This window comes from Anas platyrhynchos, chromosome 21 (assembly GCF_047663525.1).
Source record: "Anas platyrhynchos isolate ZD024472 breed Pekin duck chromosome 21, IASCAAS_PekinDuck_T2T, whole genome shotgun sequence".
NCBI classification, from domain to species: Eukaryota; Metazoa; Chordata; class Aves; order Anseriformes; family Anatidae; genus Anas; species Anas platyrhynchos.
In genome coordinates, this window is record NC_092607.1 from 3,666,438 (window position 1) to 3,683,894 (window position 17,457).

Below are 17,457 nucleotides of genomic sequence, written 5' to 3' on the forward strand. Positions count from 1 at the left end.
GATGTGGGAGCCCGCAGTACCTCAGTGGAGCCAAGCAAAGCTTGACATGCCTGTCACATAGCAGGAACTATAGAGACCTTTAAAGACATATTTTTAAAATGGATTTTTCAGGTTGGGTTCCAAAAGAAATGGTTACAGCAAGAGCAGTGATTCAACCCAGGAAATAAATGGATATTCACCATACATACAAACATTTTACATGTTTGTAGATTTGATTCTACTAAAGGACCATGATAATCAGAGATCAGATTAAAAAAGGGTAAGGAGGCGAAAGGGTAAGGAGGCTCCTGGGCTGGAGCTGAAGGTGCTGGAATCTGCTCTACAGTGAGAAGTCAGTTTCAGCTCCCTTGTAAAGCAGCAGGATTTTTCATTGAGTAGAACGGGAATGGGATCACATCCCAAGATGAAAAGCACATACTAGTAACTACAACCAGCATCATATAGGATTACTCACCAAGTCGTCAAGGTTTCAGAGAGCTGATAATTTAAAGGAAAATTTTATTAAAAAGACAAAAATGGAAAAGAACTGTCAAAATCGAAACAATGTATTAGATCTGTTTTCTCCATATTCTTCTTGATTTCTCTCACTTTTATTATTTTAGATGTTTAAAATTATGGGATTTAAGACTAGATTTTGCATAATACAGAGTGACTCCAAAACGAGGGTTAGGGGAGTAGGAAACAGTCTGTACAGACTCCTTTCATCTCACCTGCTACTCTCCAAAACAGAAAGGAGAACTAAAGCAAAAGTCAATTACGTTGCATGGGTACTATTTTCCATTCTTTTTCTTCCACGGTTGGTATTATTTAGATATTTACTGAAATCGACCTTATTTCTAGAGGTAATGAATACTTAATCTGACTCTCCCCATTCACACTAGCAATGTAATGGAAATCAACTTTCTCACCTACAAATCTCATCCCCCCCAGAAGAGAAGGATTGCTGATATATGTGGGCTTGCCTACAAATGCAGTGGAAGAGAAATATTCATGAAAGTAGTAAAGGGAGCAATCCAATGAATAATCAAAAGATCTGAATGTGCAGAGCACAGGAGCTAAGATTTTCACACATATGAAAATACAAGAGAAAAATGTTTTCCTGGGGATATCACCTCAAATCAGCACACGGAAATGAACATGAAAAATACATTTTTCTATAGATGATTTTGCTTTGGGATGTAAGAGGGGTGTAAAGTAAATGGTACAATGAGGAAAAAAAAAATTACATATTTTTTTTCAGTAAATGAATATAAGCATATGCTCATTAGACAGAACGTAAAGCACATGACGTATCCCAAGCAACAGAACAACACACAAATAGGAAATGCGTCTTCCTTTATCAACTCAAATATTCACAGGCAAAAAAACTTACAGACAAAGAGTAATTTACAGTAGTTTGGAAGTTGTTAATCTAAAGTGCAGAGAAAAAAAACGTGTCAACAGCAACAGTGGGCCTCCACCTAAAGTAGAAAAATGTGCAACAGATACTGATTTTTCTCACTGAAGTGTTTGGAAGCCAAATGTTTGCAGGATTAATTAGAAATTATGTTAATTAAGGAGTCAGGACACAGCCACGGTATCATCAGGCTTGTAATGGTGGAAGACTTTTCAACACGTTTTAAATGTATGAGCTTTCTGATTTCAGTCTGTACTTCCTGAGCAGCTTTGATCTCAGAATTGGCCTCATGTTTAATTTGGTTTCCTTCTTGCTGTGGAATAGTAAATTTGAACTTGCCTTTCCAACTAAATGTTATGGCTGAGCAATCAATTAAACATTCAGAAGTGCAGTGCAACAAGATCATTGCACAGACCAAGTTATTTTCTGATCCATTCTTTTGCAGTTTTGGTCCTACTTGTAAACATTTAACCCACTCTGAGAGTCTCAGAAGAATGCATAAAGTAACTAAGATGAAAGTGAAAGTGCATTCCCATGAGTCAGCTGTACTTTGAAACTAGTTTTGATTTCACCCTGTTTACAGCCCTCCCCTGTGCTCCTTTATGGCAGTCACACAGCCCTACCCTGGGTCAGAGGAAATGGCAAACTCTAACTTTCCTTCTTCACCCACCATAAGGAGCAAAAATTATCCTCAGAATCTATTCTGACATCAGATTGGGAGCAAAAATTGAAAGGTAGACATAATTCACACCTTTAACATGCCTTTAATGTAAGAACACAAATGCACACTCAGTGAAACACTGTTTAAATACAATGCAAAGTGGGGTTTTTAACCTGGGAATGAGATACAGGAGACCATGCTTTTTTTGCAGATCTAACAGATTTGAGATTTCATGGTATTTAAACCTGGTTCAATCCCATTTTCACTATTTTTTTTCATAAATTTTCAGCAATTTCACTAAGTCACATTTGACATTCAGACTGATGTCCCAAATCTAAGTAAGTTGCTATAAACTTCATGAAAATCAAGAGCTCAGTAAAAGACATAAAATAAGCCCTAAGGGGTAAGAACATCTCTGCTTGTTTCTCTCCTTAATCCCCACGTTTCAGTTTGTACTTACCCAGTCACCTCATGTATACCAGCACGTGCTGTCTCTTGCGCTGTGGGACCACTGGCTACATGCTGAGGAGCAGGGAAATGTGGGATGGAAGTGGGGCACTGTGGGGAGATGGGGGCAGTCACAGCAGAGTCATTAGGAACTAGGCTTCAATTAACTCCAGTGCTGAAAAATGTAAAAAAAAAAAAACATTTTGCCGTTGTTTTGAAACAACACAACATAGACATTGCTGCAGAAAACATGAATATGGAACACCATATTAACAGAATATTCAAAGTGGATCGCTACCAATGCAAACATGTCATGTCATTCATCTTATTCACAGCAACCTATTACCCTGTCTGAAGAGTAGATGGAAAGTGTTTTTAAAGAAGAAGGCTTTTGTCCTATAACTCAACCTCACAGTAAATACAGAAGGCTAAAAGAATTTGGTTAACCTATGAGAAGCAGCTCCATTCTAGTATTTTTTCCTCTGAGAAGCACATGCACCAACACATACAGATTCTGTGTGCGTATTCTTCTAGCAGTAACTACACAGGAGATTCAAGTCGACATTGACGCAATGGTAACCCATTTATGGGTTGTTTGCTCTTTTGTAAAATCAATTCAAGCAATGAATTGCCAGACAACTGTGCTAAAAGATAAATATTTAAATATTCAGACAGTAAGCTTTTCCCCAGATTCATACTACATCCATTGCTATTAAAGCAGCCTAAGAAGCATCCAGGCAGATTGTTTTACCTAGAGATGAAAACTGATTTTTGTCCTTCCTCTGCTATGCTTTGCACTGTGGTGGCAGAATGTTATAATGAAACAGCTCTGTAAACCAGAATTAAAATAAGTGAGAGGAAAACAGCAGTTCACAAGGTGATATTCTTCCATCAGTGTTTTTGCACAGGTCGGAACATACCAAAGCAACTTGGTTCGATACAACTTTTCATAGTACACTATCAAAATTTTATATAATATATTTGGCAGAATTCCTCTTCCTACATGCTCGACTGGCCATCTTAAATTACACATTGGACTTGGTAGTTAATCATTGTCTGTAACATTTCTACTTCTGATTTAAAAAAATAATGTGTCACATATTCCAAAGACCAGAGGACTTTAACAATAACTATAAAGAAAAAAAATAAGTAAGGGAGAACTGATAGATGATGGACATTTGTCCTTAATTTAAGTATTACAGATATCAGTGATGTTTTTCCAATATTGCTTTATCACAAAACATACTGCAATGCCAATTTCTGATGTTCTGCTACTCAGCACTTACAGATGATACACACCTGTTCTGGATTTGACTTCAGAACAAAACCTCCAGAGCTTTTATTTCACTGTATTTTGTTTCCTGAGTTGAAATTCTGTTTATACATTAGGCATTTTACTGGACATTTCTCAATATATGCATATGTTTGTGGGGACTTTTGTTTTACCGCAGTGAGAACACCATTTGCTCTAAAGAAAATACAGTTCAGCTTTCTACAGGAGATGAAGTAATTTGAAATGCTAAAATTTTCCTTTATCAGATTCAGCCTTATGTGGAATATCAACTAGAGCTCTCCAAAATCAATGGAAGCTGTGTGATGAGAGTCAAGCACATGTTGAATCTCTGCATATGTAAATGTCTTACACGACACACATGGGTAGCATCTGTGCAACTTCACAAAGTATTTCACTGTGATGAAGTTTCTGCCGTATTTTTATAGACTCGTAAGTTTTAAATGTGTTACACAGAAAGAACATGTGGTGCTATAAAAGGTCAAATCAATATATACATATTTAACGAATATGGAATTTCTTACGTATACCTTGTCCCTTATCTTCACCCAGATGAATGCTTATTGAGATGAAAAAAGAAGGGACCTGTGAGGCATGAGCATTGTAACACATTTTTTTTTACCACTTAAAGTAGAAAGAGAAGAAAGAAATCAGGCATGCTCTGGATAATATTCAATGAATATAGCTCGCATTTTAAAGGAAAACTAAACTGGAAAAATAAATCTGCTTTCTAATTATCACATAGAAGAGGGAAGACTGTAAAATCTCATCTTTATCGTGAAAAAAAACATGAACACTTTTGCTTTTTGAAAAGAAAGATTGTCAATGTTTTATTGCCACAATTTTCACCTCCACCACCACAACCTTGCATCCCAAATACCTCCCAGGGTTTGTATATTCAAAGCCTGTTTTATTTTGTTTTGTTTTGTTGTTGCTACTATAATATGCCTTACTAGAGTAGCAATATGACAAAACTTCTGGAAAGTGAACTCTCCAATTAACACCAAACTGAAGGAACATGAAAGTAATGTATAAGAAGGGAAGGAGTTACTGGAAAAACTGACTTGGAGCTTATGTATTTCTTTACCTTAAAAAACACAACAGGAGGAATGGAGGAACTACACAATGAGTCTGGCATGCTGCCATATAATTCTCAATAAATAATTCAAAATACTGCTTTATACTGATGCTGCCACCAGGATAATTTCTGCATAACAAATTACTTTCATATTCAATTGATGGTGAAAAGAGGGAAGTATCATCTGATAAGTAAGATTCTTACTTACCTATTGTGATTTCATTGCTATTCGTGTAAATGAGAGGATGATGTCATGGTTTTTAAAAACCTGATATATGACTGAGAAGATCAGAACTAGCTGTGCTGTAGACAGCAATCCTGACCAACACGGGAAAAATTTCCATCTTTTTTTTTTTTTTTTTTAAGAAAAATGTGAAAGGTTACTCTGCAAATGGTTTTGCTTCTGGGAATTATTTATGATATTTATTTTTAGGACATGAAACAGGATTCTAAATCCAAAGTTAAATTAATACTGTGTATGCCTATGCATCCATTGACCACATAACTTTTAAGCTAAGTATTTTCATGACATAAATTCTTTCTTTTTAATCTTTTTTATTTATATTAAATCACTGTAAGTTCATATCCAGATTCACCATTACAGTACTAAAAAGGTGGCATTCTTAAAGGAGGCAAGGAAACACACCCTAAGTGCAGTGTGATTTGGAAATCCCTTGCCAATGACTAAAATCTCACAAATGCACACTGAAACTCACAATTTTTTAGTATTTCATGTCACTGTCAATGTATTGATTCTGATTTCATGATGACTGTCAACAAAGAGTTTTAGTAAAACTATATGATAAATAGCATAATACAATAGAACTACAAATCACAAAAAAAAAAAGAAAAGAAAAAAAAAAAAAAGAACATTGACCAGATTTTTAAAAGCAAGCACACAAAACATTTATGCATACTCATACATGCAAACTTTTGAAATGCTGACTCTGGAAAATAAAAAATATATTTTAAAATGGTCTGTAGTTCCATAGTTCGTGGCATAAATCCAGGGGCTATCTTAGATAATGGATCCACAGTCAGGATCCATCCTCCAACTCAGCCTCTGAAAATTCAGGGATGAGCTTTGGAAACCAACTTTTTAAAACACGGTAGCCTAAAGCTATGCACATAACAAGTGCACAACCGTGTACCCCGGTAAGCAAGCAAAAGTTACAAATACTGTCACTAGAAATTACTCAAGATGTTGCCCTTTTTATGTTAAGGCCAGGTTTTTTCATTTACCCTGAAAATGGGCATGATTCACATAAGCAGGCATCCCTTACTGGGAATTCAGAACCTTAAAGCCTGTCTGTCATTTTCATCAGCCTGAGTGGAAAAGATACAACACTGAAAAACAGGTAGCAGAGGTAGTGATAGAAAAAGTAAACATAATGAAAAGGCACAACTGTCAAAGTTAAAAATATATCATTACACACAGTATGCCATCGTACTCCTTGGTACTTCTGAAAGTATTTATCATAAAATGTAACTTCTGTGCAAAACCACTTAGCTAATCAACTGTCAATATCAAGTCTTGCGTTTTCTGGGCTTTGTAGATTTATATTTGTGACTAGTAATTTCTTTTCTATTCCTGAAATGGTTGCTTCTGCTCCAAAAATAATCATCTGGAACACTGAAAACACATTTCTGTAGTTCAAGGAGTTTCTTGACTGCTGAGAAACAGCAAACATCTGCTTGCATCCATTGCAAAGTGAGAGTTTCTCAAAAAGCTCTGCCTATTTGGAAAGTGTTGGGTAACTAAATGCAGCTAGCAGCTTCCTCACTAATACTAGCATAAAGAAATAATTTGTTAGAGTTTAGCTCAGGTCTGCAGCTATGCATGTTTTCATCTTTGTTCATGTGTTGGGATACACTTACCTACTGTGTTACACACTTGTACAAAGTGCTTCCAAAAATGTATGCCGTAATCAACTGTGGAGCTCATGCATAACAAAAATGGGAGGTGTCACCAAGTAGTGGGTTTACGTGGCAAGGTTTTGGTAGCAGGGGGCCATAGGGGTGGTTTCTGTGAGAAGGATCTAGAAACTGCCCCATGTTTGGTAAGGGCCCCATTGTTTTCCAGAGCTGAGCCAATAATCGATGTTGTTTTGCGCCTCTGTGAGAGCATATTTAAGACAGGGGAAAAACACTGCACCACACAGCAGCTGGGAGAGTGAGAGGAGTGAGGAACGGCCTTAATTGAAACACCTTAATTGAAAATATGAAAATATTCTGATTAATATCCAAAGGAACAAAAAAAAATATGTAAATTTTTCAAAATTTTCACACCTAAAACTGTAAAGCAAACTGCTTGATGATGCTTTCTTAGATAGTCCTTTCAGAGTCATTTACTGACATAACCAAATAAATCTAAAAGCAGAAAACCAGACAACATATTTCCACATCTGGAGTCCCACAGAATTCATGGTAGTTATGACGTGATGTCAGATGATACTATAACTTCAAGGTGATTGATTACTATAGCAATAACTTAATTGTATTGCAAAACTGCACTGGCTATTTACTAGGAGAAAAACTGAGGTGCTTTCTGTGATTATGCCAAGTGATAAATTCTTCATACACCATACTTCACATATAATGTGCACCACTAATACAAACTCCAGCAGGTCCATCTTCGGTTTTTCTCATTTACTGCAAGTTGTACTGACATGGTATTCAATTACCTTCCTGGCACAGAAAATCCTTGTACATCATAAAAACAACAGCAGTAAAATCCTGCTCTGGTACATAATTTGGTACTTTCGAAAATAAGGAGAATATGAAGACTGAAATAGGCTGGCAACAATGCAGGCTAACAGATTTTTAGACTGACCAAGTGTGCAAACAAGGGCTTGTCTATACAACTGCAGTAGAATATGTTCTCACATGTCAGTGCTCGGAGGCATTTTACTCCAGATGTTACACATCTACCACACTAACAAGAGGCCAGGTCAGGAAGCACAGATCTGTGGAAGGAGACAGTTCCTGCTGTGTCCTACAGCGCAGGTAAAAGCAACTTAACTACCCGCACAGAAAACACAAAAGGCTTCTAATTCCTCTTTTACACTGTTTTATCTTTAGTTATTTTACTAGAGGACTGCGCACGCTGCAAAGATTCTAGCACTGCCTATATGATTGCTTAATACAGTATCTGAATAAAAGCAGTCATCTCAAAGCCTAGAGCTCTCTGCACAAGCCTGTGCACATCATGTAAGTGAATTTTGTGTTGTGTCTGCAAGAGAATCAGACGCATGATACAGCTCAATTCCAGCATCAACGTGGTAGGAGAAAACGCTGCATTACACGTGCTATGCATGTGTACATCTATGTTTTTATGAGTAGCTGTAGCAAATCATTAACTACTTGGAAATTAGTTCTACATGCACACACGTACACAAACATCAGCTAATGCTGACTACCCACAAAAGGCCAGGTTCTCTGTCAGTTAATCCTAAATAGTGTTTTAATTAATGGATGATATTTACTAATGCTTCTTCATTGCAAACAGGTAGAACTATTTAATGTATACAGTGATAACAATTTTAATTAGGTCATTTTTGTGTTTGTCATTTTGAGTTTATCTTTCTTGAATTGGTTTTCTTGTAACAAATCCCATTTTTCCAGAGAGGTTCAATATCTGTAAATGATGGATTTTAGATTTTACTGGTTCCTTGGTTGGCTCTTTTTATTTTTTTTCTTTCTCTAGGGACATTTTACTATATAACCACTTGGGTCTCCTCTTGAGTAATGTTTGAGAATCCTTACTGGGATAGAGAATGTGTCTAGCAGTTGCATTATTTGCACTGTAATCAGATGGTTGCAGTAGTACCCATCTCTGGCAGTTTACTTGCCTTCTCCTTTCTCAGTGTCTGTCTATGCTCCCAATTTGCATGGCATTTATCATTCTTGATCCTAAACTGCTTTATGTTTTGCTAGCTTTCCTTCCTCCCATCCACATTCATTTTAGCACTATACATTTCATGCTTTTATGGTGTTTATAATTGAGCTCCCTTCAAAGATATTTTTTTCTTGGCATATTTTCCTCTGTCTTTGAGTTATCCAGATGGAATTAGCTGAGAGTTTCTCTCATTTGGAAGTATTTTTAATTAGGAGAAAAACAACTTATTTTTTTCCTCATCTTATTATTTTGAATTCTTCTTTAATTAGCAGCTAATGTACAAGAAGATGAAATATACTAAAATGAAGACTTATTAACCAGCAGTGTTAACATTGTCATGGTCTGTGGGGTAGGAGGGTGGGAAGAACCTTCTGATAGAGAAATTTTAAAGCTGCCTCCAGGGGACACATGCATACATACTCATTGGAATTTAATTAAAAATGTCATTGGAAAGCTGCTGAATAACCTCCATCTTAAACAATTAAGCCTAAACTCCTAGTGACTCAGGCTTCCCTAGATCATTCATTATAAGAAGCTCTGTGTCTAGGTGCAATAGACTACTAATGTTAATGTCAGCCTGAAAATAATGTTCAAGGGACTCAGAGATACACAGGTTAAGCCATATATCAGAAGACTACCAAAAAGTTAATTTTGTTGAAGGCACTTTATCTAAAACTGAAACGTAGTTATGTGGCTAGGCTGCCAAGCAGAAATGAAAAAGTAAAGAGAAAAAAAATATGAGGTTGAGGGTATGTTAACAAAATAGCAATACAGGTGCCTAAACAGATGTGGGCTTCAGTTCCCAGACTATAAACTTGATCTCTTTTGGCTTCAATTTCAGAACTCAGTGCTTCTGACATACATAATTTTCAGAAGACACTAAGTGCATTTAGAACAGGTATACGTTTGGTATTTAATAAAAAGCCTGAATCACTCACTGGTGGAGACAGGCTATAAGGGATGGTGTCACCATAACTGGTTAGCTCTTCCCAGCAGTGCTGCCCGACGGGCACTTTTCATAAGCAGGGACAGTGAGCATCAGCAACAGTGAACTGGCTGGCTGCTTTCCAACCATCTAACACTCTACAGTAATTAGAAACTGGGCTTGAGCTCAGTCTTCTGCTGGAAACATTTTTATATGCATATTTACATTTCTGTATAGACAACGAAAACTTTTCTCTGAGGTTTTTGTTTTTTTTTTCATCGTAAGGTTTTGAATTTTAACATGACATAAAGGCCATGAGGCCCTGGGCAACCCTATCAGGGCAGTGTCCCAGCCCATGGCAGGGGGTTGGAACTGGGTGATCTCTGAGGTCCCTTCCAACCTGAGCCATTCTGTCATTCTATGATAAAATAGCATGTTTTTCCCAAGATGGATGTAATCACTGACTAGAAGACTATGTTATAAAGTATTTTAAGGTTAATTTTTTGGGACACTGCCTATTGTTGGAAAGGTAATATATTGTATTATAAGACTTGCATACAGCAATGAATGATTTAAATAATTCAAATACATTTCTAGGGTAGTTCATAGAGTAACAAACTCAACAAACCATTTCTTCCCGCATTCCAAACCAATTTCTTCTCAGAAAGCAATTCCATTTGAAAACAACTGATGCACACTGAGGAACAGTAAATTAACTTTTACTACTCAGGAGAAAGTCCCATATGTCACTGTGGACAATTCAATGAAAAACTTCTGTTTAGTGCAGATAATCCATCAGAAAGATCAGAAGTGTTTAGAAAAGCATTAGGAATGGACTGAGCAATAATCCCAAACCTTATAATGCCTCTGTATCAGTGAGTGGTGTATTCTCATCCGGAGTGCTGTGTTCAGGTATGGTCTCACGACTGAACAGATACAATAAGCAAAACTGGTTTTGAGAAGGAAGTGCTGCCTAAAGGCATAATGAGATTCATGTGTGAGAACAGATGAGATTAGGACTTCTTTGCTAAGAGGATTTTACAAAGAGGGGGAAGGGAGGAATTGCAAAAGCAGTGTGAGAGCGCAGTGCCAACCACCTCCAGAAACCCTGAGGGTCACTGCCTTTCCAGGGTGTCGGAAGGAGCTGAGAGCATGCAGCTACTCCAGGAGTGTGATGCCACTTACCCATCATTTTTCTGGGCTCCTGAGGTGAGCACAGAAGGTGTTCCCCCTGCTGGTTATGTCAGATGCCCTTTCTAGCTCATGTTCCTCTCTCAGCTTGTTTATCACTACTTTTATTTCATTGACTTCAGTGGTATTTTTATTTTTTTTGACTTGGCTCCACAGTGCTATCCATCTGCTCAGCTTCAACTTTACTGCCTATAATAGGCCAAAAAAAACAGCTCTAATAAAATACTCACAGTCTTGGCGCATGTGAATACAATAAATGCATTAAACTGTTCAAATGCAATTTATTTGTGAAAAAAAAAATAATAATCAAAAAACAGATACCTGAACAAAAAATTCCCTAAAGGTGGTATTTTCAGTCCCTTCATTGGGCCACATTCTCAGATGTCCGAAGTATGTAAATCCAGATCCATTTACTTAGATCCAGCACCAAAATATAGAATCCCATGCACTGAGAAATGCAATCAGATGCAGACAAACTTATGTATGTACGTCCCACAATCACATACACTCCTAAATGCAACCCCACACCTATACACATTAACTTCTGTTACACTGGAAGCTAACACATAATTTAGAAACCACAAATTTTAAAGAAATTCCAAAGGAATTTCTTTCACAGTGTAGAGGAAGAAACAGTTCTACATGCATCACTTTGTGTCCTGTAATAATTCTGTACATGCACATACTATCACACCTAATTCCAGGAAGGCTCGGAGCACACAGCAATGGCAAACGGCTGTGAGAAAATATCATTGTTTTCACAAAACGGTCCTCATGTGATTTCCTCCTTATGTTGCCATGAAGAAAGCCAAATTTTTGCAATTGTCTCTACAACATTTCTAGAACGGAGTAGAATCTATCATTCATTTTATTATTTTTTGGGAAACATTTTTTCTTATTTTTAATTTATTTCTCAAATTATATAGCTATGTAGTAACACCTTTATTACTACCTCTGATATTCTCCTGTGAGGAGAGGCTGGGAGAGCTGGGACTGTTCAGCCTCGAGCAGAAGAGGCTCAAGGGGATCTCATCAAATGTATCAAATCAATACCTGTAGGGAGGGTGCAAGGAAGCCAGAGCCAGGCTCTTTTTGGTGCCCAGTGCAAGGACAAGAGGCAGTGGGCACAAAATGGAACACAGGAGGTTCCCTCCAAACATCAGGAAGTACTGCTGTGCAGTGTGGGTGACAGAGCACTGGCACAGGCCACCCAGAGAAGTTGTGGAGTCTCCTCCTTGGAGATCTTCTAAAGGCACATGTTTCTGGGCACACTGCTCTGGGTGTCCCTGCTTGAGCAGGGCTTGGACCAGGTAGACCCAGGGGTCCCTTCCAACCTTGACCTTTCTGTGGTTCTGGAGTAATATCAGACAAACAGACCACTCTAAAACATAGAACGACAAGAAAGTTGGTGGCCAATAGGCACAGTATATGCAATTTGCACAATGTACTCTTTCAAATATGGTGATATCTGTAAAGAAAAAGGTATTCCAAAATGAAAAGCTAAAGACAAAGAAATACAGCCTCCATTAGAACATGGTTTCCAGGTCAACTCCTGCCTTTTGACAAATCAGTACAGAACATTAAATCCATTGTAAAGAGACTTGGGCTTTCAAGCCCTCATTAACCACATTGCAATGCTGATAGCAAGTAAAAAATAATAATAATAAAAAAATGAATTAAGATCAATTTTCTGTGCCTATCTGTGTAAGAGAGAGATGGAAAGGATCCATGCAGTTCTGGCTCCAGCTGGGATTTTGCTGCTTCATACTCTGACATAAATTACAATCGACTCAACTCATCTTTATTACTGAAAAGCTATTATGACTGTAAGAGAACTTTCTCCTACAGATGAAGATTGAGGCTCTAGTATGACTTTGATCGTAAGTCCTATCTTCACTTTCTGTATCCAGTTATTCCATTCTCAATGCCACATAATGTTAAGAATGAACTCTTCAGACTTTCCTCCCCCAAAAAACCTGTAAACACTGGAATTGTGGATGCTATGGATATTTTTTCATTTTAATTTAAAAATAATAATCAACCATCCAGTATAAAACTAATGAGAATGGGGTAACAAGTTTGAAGTTTCACTGAAGGAGTGTTAGTGCTAGTTTTTATATGCTTCCAGCTCCCATATTAGGAATGTCTGGGATACCAAGAGAATCAGTTAAGTCCCAGCTTCTTCAGTACAGGAAAATATTGTTGAGTGAAGCAAAGAAACAATACAGAAGATGAGTGAGATGTAAATGAGTGAGCTGAGAAAATGTTGAAAGTGAGATAAAAGCCAAAAGCAACCCTGGTGTTATTTCAGGGAAGTTAATGGATTGACAGCAAGGATAAATCTGAGACTTGGAATCAATGTACAGATGGTTAAAAGGTTCTACCTTAACCAGTAATTTTCTTGCCTGACCTACACCCTAAGAAGTTATGCAACAGGTTTCTGTACTAAAATAAAAGCTGCCTTCTGTTGGCTTCTGTTTTCATTTGACCCTTCAGAGGAGCCATTCAGTGCCTGCCATTGTCAAAGTAAAATGTAATTCTAAGCACAAAGCTTCAGGTGTATGAGCAGATGGTCACCTTATCTCTGAATGTCAGTTCACCAGGTCGTATGCAGCAAGCTTTCACAATACAATTTAATGGAGATGACCATACAGATGTAGAACAAAATGGTTTCAAACAGGCACAAAGCAAACAAGGAATGTGTCTAAATTGTGCAGTTTTGAACAGCTGAAAACAAAATAGCTTTTGACTTGTTCTTAATGGTCTTGTTCAATTGTTGGAACTAAAGAAAAATTCCCTCTGGCAGTTTAATATATGTAGCACTAGCAATATCACGTTTTCAGGCTATAGAAACATCAATTTTTCCTTATTCACTCTGGCATTCTTCAGATGATAGCATTAAGCTGTGTATTGATACACTCTACAAATTCCAAAGACTAAAAAATTTTTACTCTTTAGCTTCTAAGAATTAAGCTTTGGACAAAACAATCAATACAAACTTAAAGGATAAAAATGGCAACCTGATTACAAGGTCTACCAGCTAAAACAGATAGGAGATCAGCTAACAGGTGTACCACGCACATTGTGAGATCGGAGGAGCACAAGTACAATTGCTCTATAGAAGAGTTCATCAATACGCATAGTTCTTAGGTGGTACAAAGCTACATAGCACTGATGGTACCCTATGTGAAATCCTCATTATTCAGGAGACAAATTGATACCCTCTATCATATACACCAGAACATGCACACATTTCCTGTATATGACACCTGACAAAAGAGTATGTGGAAAATCGATGTGCCTACCACCAGTTACAGCAAGGTGGGTATTTCAGGCAAAAGCACCGAACTGTGTATGATTAACCACCACCAAGTACGTTCCTGCATTGATCATAGGCAGCACGGACCAGAGAAGAGGATCATAATTCCAACTCATCTTGGAAAACTGGAGAAATAACTGAGAAACAATGAAAATTAAAATAGACTATAGTCATACAGGACATGTAGGACAAATCAACTGCACAGAGATAAGAAAGGGGAAGACAGATCTGTTTACAAAGGATGTGGGCTTTGAAGTGAATTACCAGCCAACATGCACGAATTATTTCACTCTTCTGAAGAAAAATGTAATCATAGCATCAGGTTGCTTGAAGGCTAATGCTAGTTGCAAAACAATAATCTAACATTTGGCTTAAAGAGTTGGGCTTCCTATTTTTGTTTCTTTAATTAAAATATGATATTACACAGTCCCTACCATGGACACCAGTAAACATACACAAAGATCCTTCATACCAGACAAACCTCTATCCCACAGGAGAATAGCTATAGAAGTGCCAAGTAACATGATAACAATAGCACAGCAGCAGGAAGGCTGCGCTGTTTTAATGCAGACTCAAATAAAATGCATAACCTGTGTATGTAAACAACTCACAGTCTTTGGCAAGCATGAGACTTCCAGCAAGGTACATCTGATGACTGATAGTGAGATGGATTTACGGGTCCATCCAGAACCACATAGTATTGTCCAGTTTCCCAAACCGTCACCTCTTGACTCAACCAATCCATCAGCTGTCTCTATTTCCAAGTTACCTCATACATAAATGTTTCTTTTAGCATTTTGAAATAGTACCTGCACAGAGATTAATAAAGTGCATGGAAAATGTGAGTATTGCATACAGTGAGAAAAATATTCAACAGACACTAACTCGTCTCTAGACCTATTGATATTAGCTGAAAACTGCCATGGACAAATAATCATGCATTTGGTGGCCATAGCTGAAAATTCAATCCACAATAATTTGAGATAAAATGTAACAGTAGACTCCTAATTAGGTTTCATGATTCAGTGAGATTTTAATATGTAAAACTCTTTCAAATCTTCTCTGTTTGCTGAAGTTTTTCATAAGCCCATAATAAGATTTATTTGTTACAACTGAAATAGGTCAGAAAAAGAGAATCAATAGCCTTAGCTTGGGAAAAACCTCTTGATGCTGAAATTCTAAAGTAAGATAGTTCTTTGAAATGCCCTTCCTATTAACTGCTTTCTTCAGAGAAGTCTAACGCATATTCATTAGCCTCAAATTAAATTGACCATGGTATGATTTGCATCATATAACATAATGTGACAGTAGTGAAACCCCAATATGGCATAAAAGACACACACAAAAAAATCAATTTTAAGAATTTTCAATTAAGAAAGTAGCCTGCAAACCTGCAAAGTCCCATAAGCAAAGAGAAAAAGGACTACAGCTGACAGTGCTCTCAGTGACTTAACTTACATGTGAAAGAGCTCAACTTCTAGTTAATTATACTGCAGACACAACCCTGAAAATCCAGGGTATGGATATTCATTTCTCATTAGAAAGCTCCTGCTTTTCTCACTCTCTTTCTCTATTTTATTTTTTTTTTTTAATTATTCACCTCACCATTGTGCACAGATCTACAGAAAAACAGCCCATTAGAATGCACCAGTAAAAGTATGACAAATATTGATATCAAAATTACCATGGTATGGGTGTTTTATTCATTCCAAGTCTATATAGATGAATACTCTGCTTATCTCTTCTGCTAGATGCTCCCATGATTCCCTGAAGCTTACTAGGTGTTAATAAAAGAACCTTTTAATTCACAATTTACATAGAAATGAATATGAATTTAAGAAATCTACACTTATTTTGGAAAAAAATATCCTTGGTCATGCACTCCATTCTTTAAAATTCTTCCGATCTCCTTCTCCCATCTCCGTTATCATTCAGGTTATGAACAAAGGAATTAATCTGTAACCGAGCTCGTATTCTCATACTCCATATCAGTAAGATTCTCTCTGTCACAGCCTCCAGAACAGTTGTGTTTCTCAGTGGTATTACTCTGGAACTGTTCGCTAAAGCAAGCAGTTTGAAACAATCTTTCTGCTCGTCTTTCTCCTCCTCTATATCGTGTTACACTAGACACATACACACAGTGGTTTTATGGGCTTTTAAAGACCATATTGGGAAATCAAACTTTACAAATCCAGATTTGTGGGAGTGCGTGAGTGTGTTTGATGTGCACAAATCTGGAAAAAAAGGGAAGACATTGTTGCTCTTGGTTGACTATTAACTCCCCTCATAGCAAAGGCCCCATCAACACATGATGGGTCTGCTGCTGTGCTGGTCCAGCTGCCATCCTTCACAAACACAAATGTGTGAGGCTGACACTGGATATCCTTTGGGCTTGTTACAGGAGCTACCTGGCAGCAGTCAATGAAGTCTGTGAGAACCCACAAGAATTTCTGTTCTCTTTCCTTCCCCTAACAAACCTGAAAAATACATCACCAGTCAACAGAAATGTAACATCAGAAAAATCAAGGGCATTGGCATTTTGTTAGATTGTTTAATAGATCTTCCTCAGCATGATTGCATTTGTCAAGAAATAACCACTAATGCAGAGCTACCAGTAGGCAACAGCGTGCAGCTTCAAGGTCCTTCCCACCTTTCTGAAGCACTGCGTAGGCTTCCAACACAGCTTGGGCAATTCTACAAATGTGCATTGCCGGTTGTCTCACTGGATGCCACACTGATAAAAACCTGCACAGAAAATCTGTACACTCCTACGGAAGCTCAATTTATTTACACGGTGCCTCCTGTAAGGGCTTTTAGATGGCAACATCATAACCACTGAATGCAGACTATGCACACACAAATTGCTTTTAGACCAAAACATGCCTGCTAGAGCTTCATGTAACTTTTTTTTTTTTCCTCTTGTAAAAAATACAAATAGTCCAGAAAACAGGCAAATTATTCTCATATGTCTCTACTGACCAGTTTCCCAGCTGATGGCTTTTTGTTTAAACTTGATGTCTATTGTTTAAAAGCAGTTGAACACAGGGTTTTGTTGTTTGTTTTCCAATTTTGTTGTATACATCTTTTCTTTCCTGGGTTTCACTTTTACAGGGTTTCGAAACTGAGCTATTAAACAAGTCTGTATTCAACTAGATGCATCAACTCTAGGCAGATCCACAGCAAACCTCAGCTGAATTTAATACCTCTGTTAAAAATAATAGAATGGAAATAATATTTACTATATTTTTATA

General features: G+C 37.3%; 1 long non-coding RNA gene across 5 annotated transcripts in view; it reads right to left on the reverse strand.

The window, feature by feature from the left end:
- The window catches only part of LOC139999238 (uncharacterized), a 174,933-nt gene that overhangs the window by 51,288 nt on the left and 106,188 nt on the right, over positions 1–17,457 (reverse strand). For 4 of the 5 annotated variants that reach the window (XR_011804565.1, XR_011804563.1, XR_011804564.1 and 1 more), the window contains exons 3-4: positions 2,518–2,679; positions 455–477 (exon numbers count right to left, since the gene is read on the reverse strand). This is a non-coding gene — a long non-coding RNA (uncharacterized lncRNA). The remainder of the gene's footprint in view (positions 1–454; positions 478–2,517; positions 2,680–17,457) is intronic. The other variant, XR_011804566.1, reaches the window with a different exon arrangement.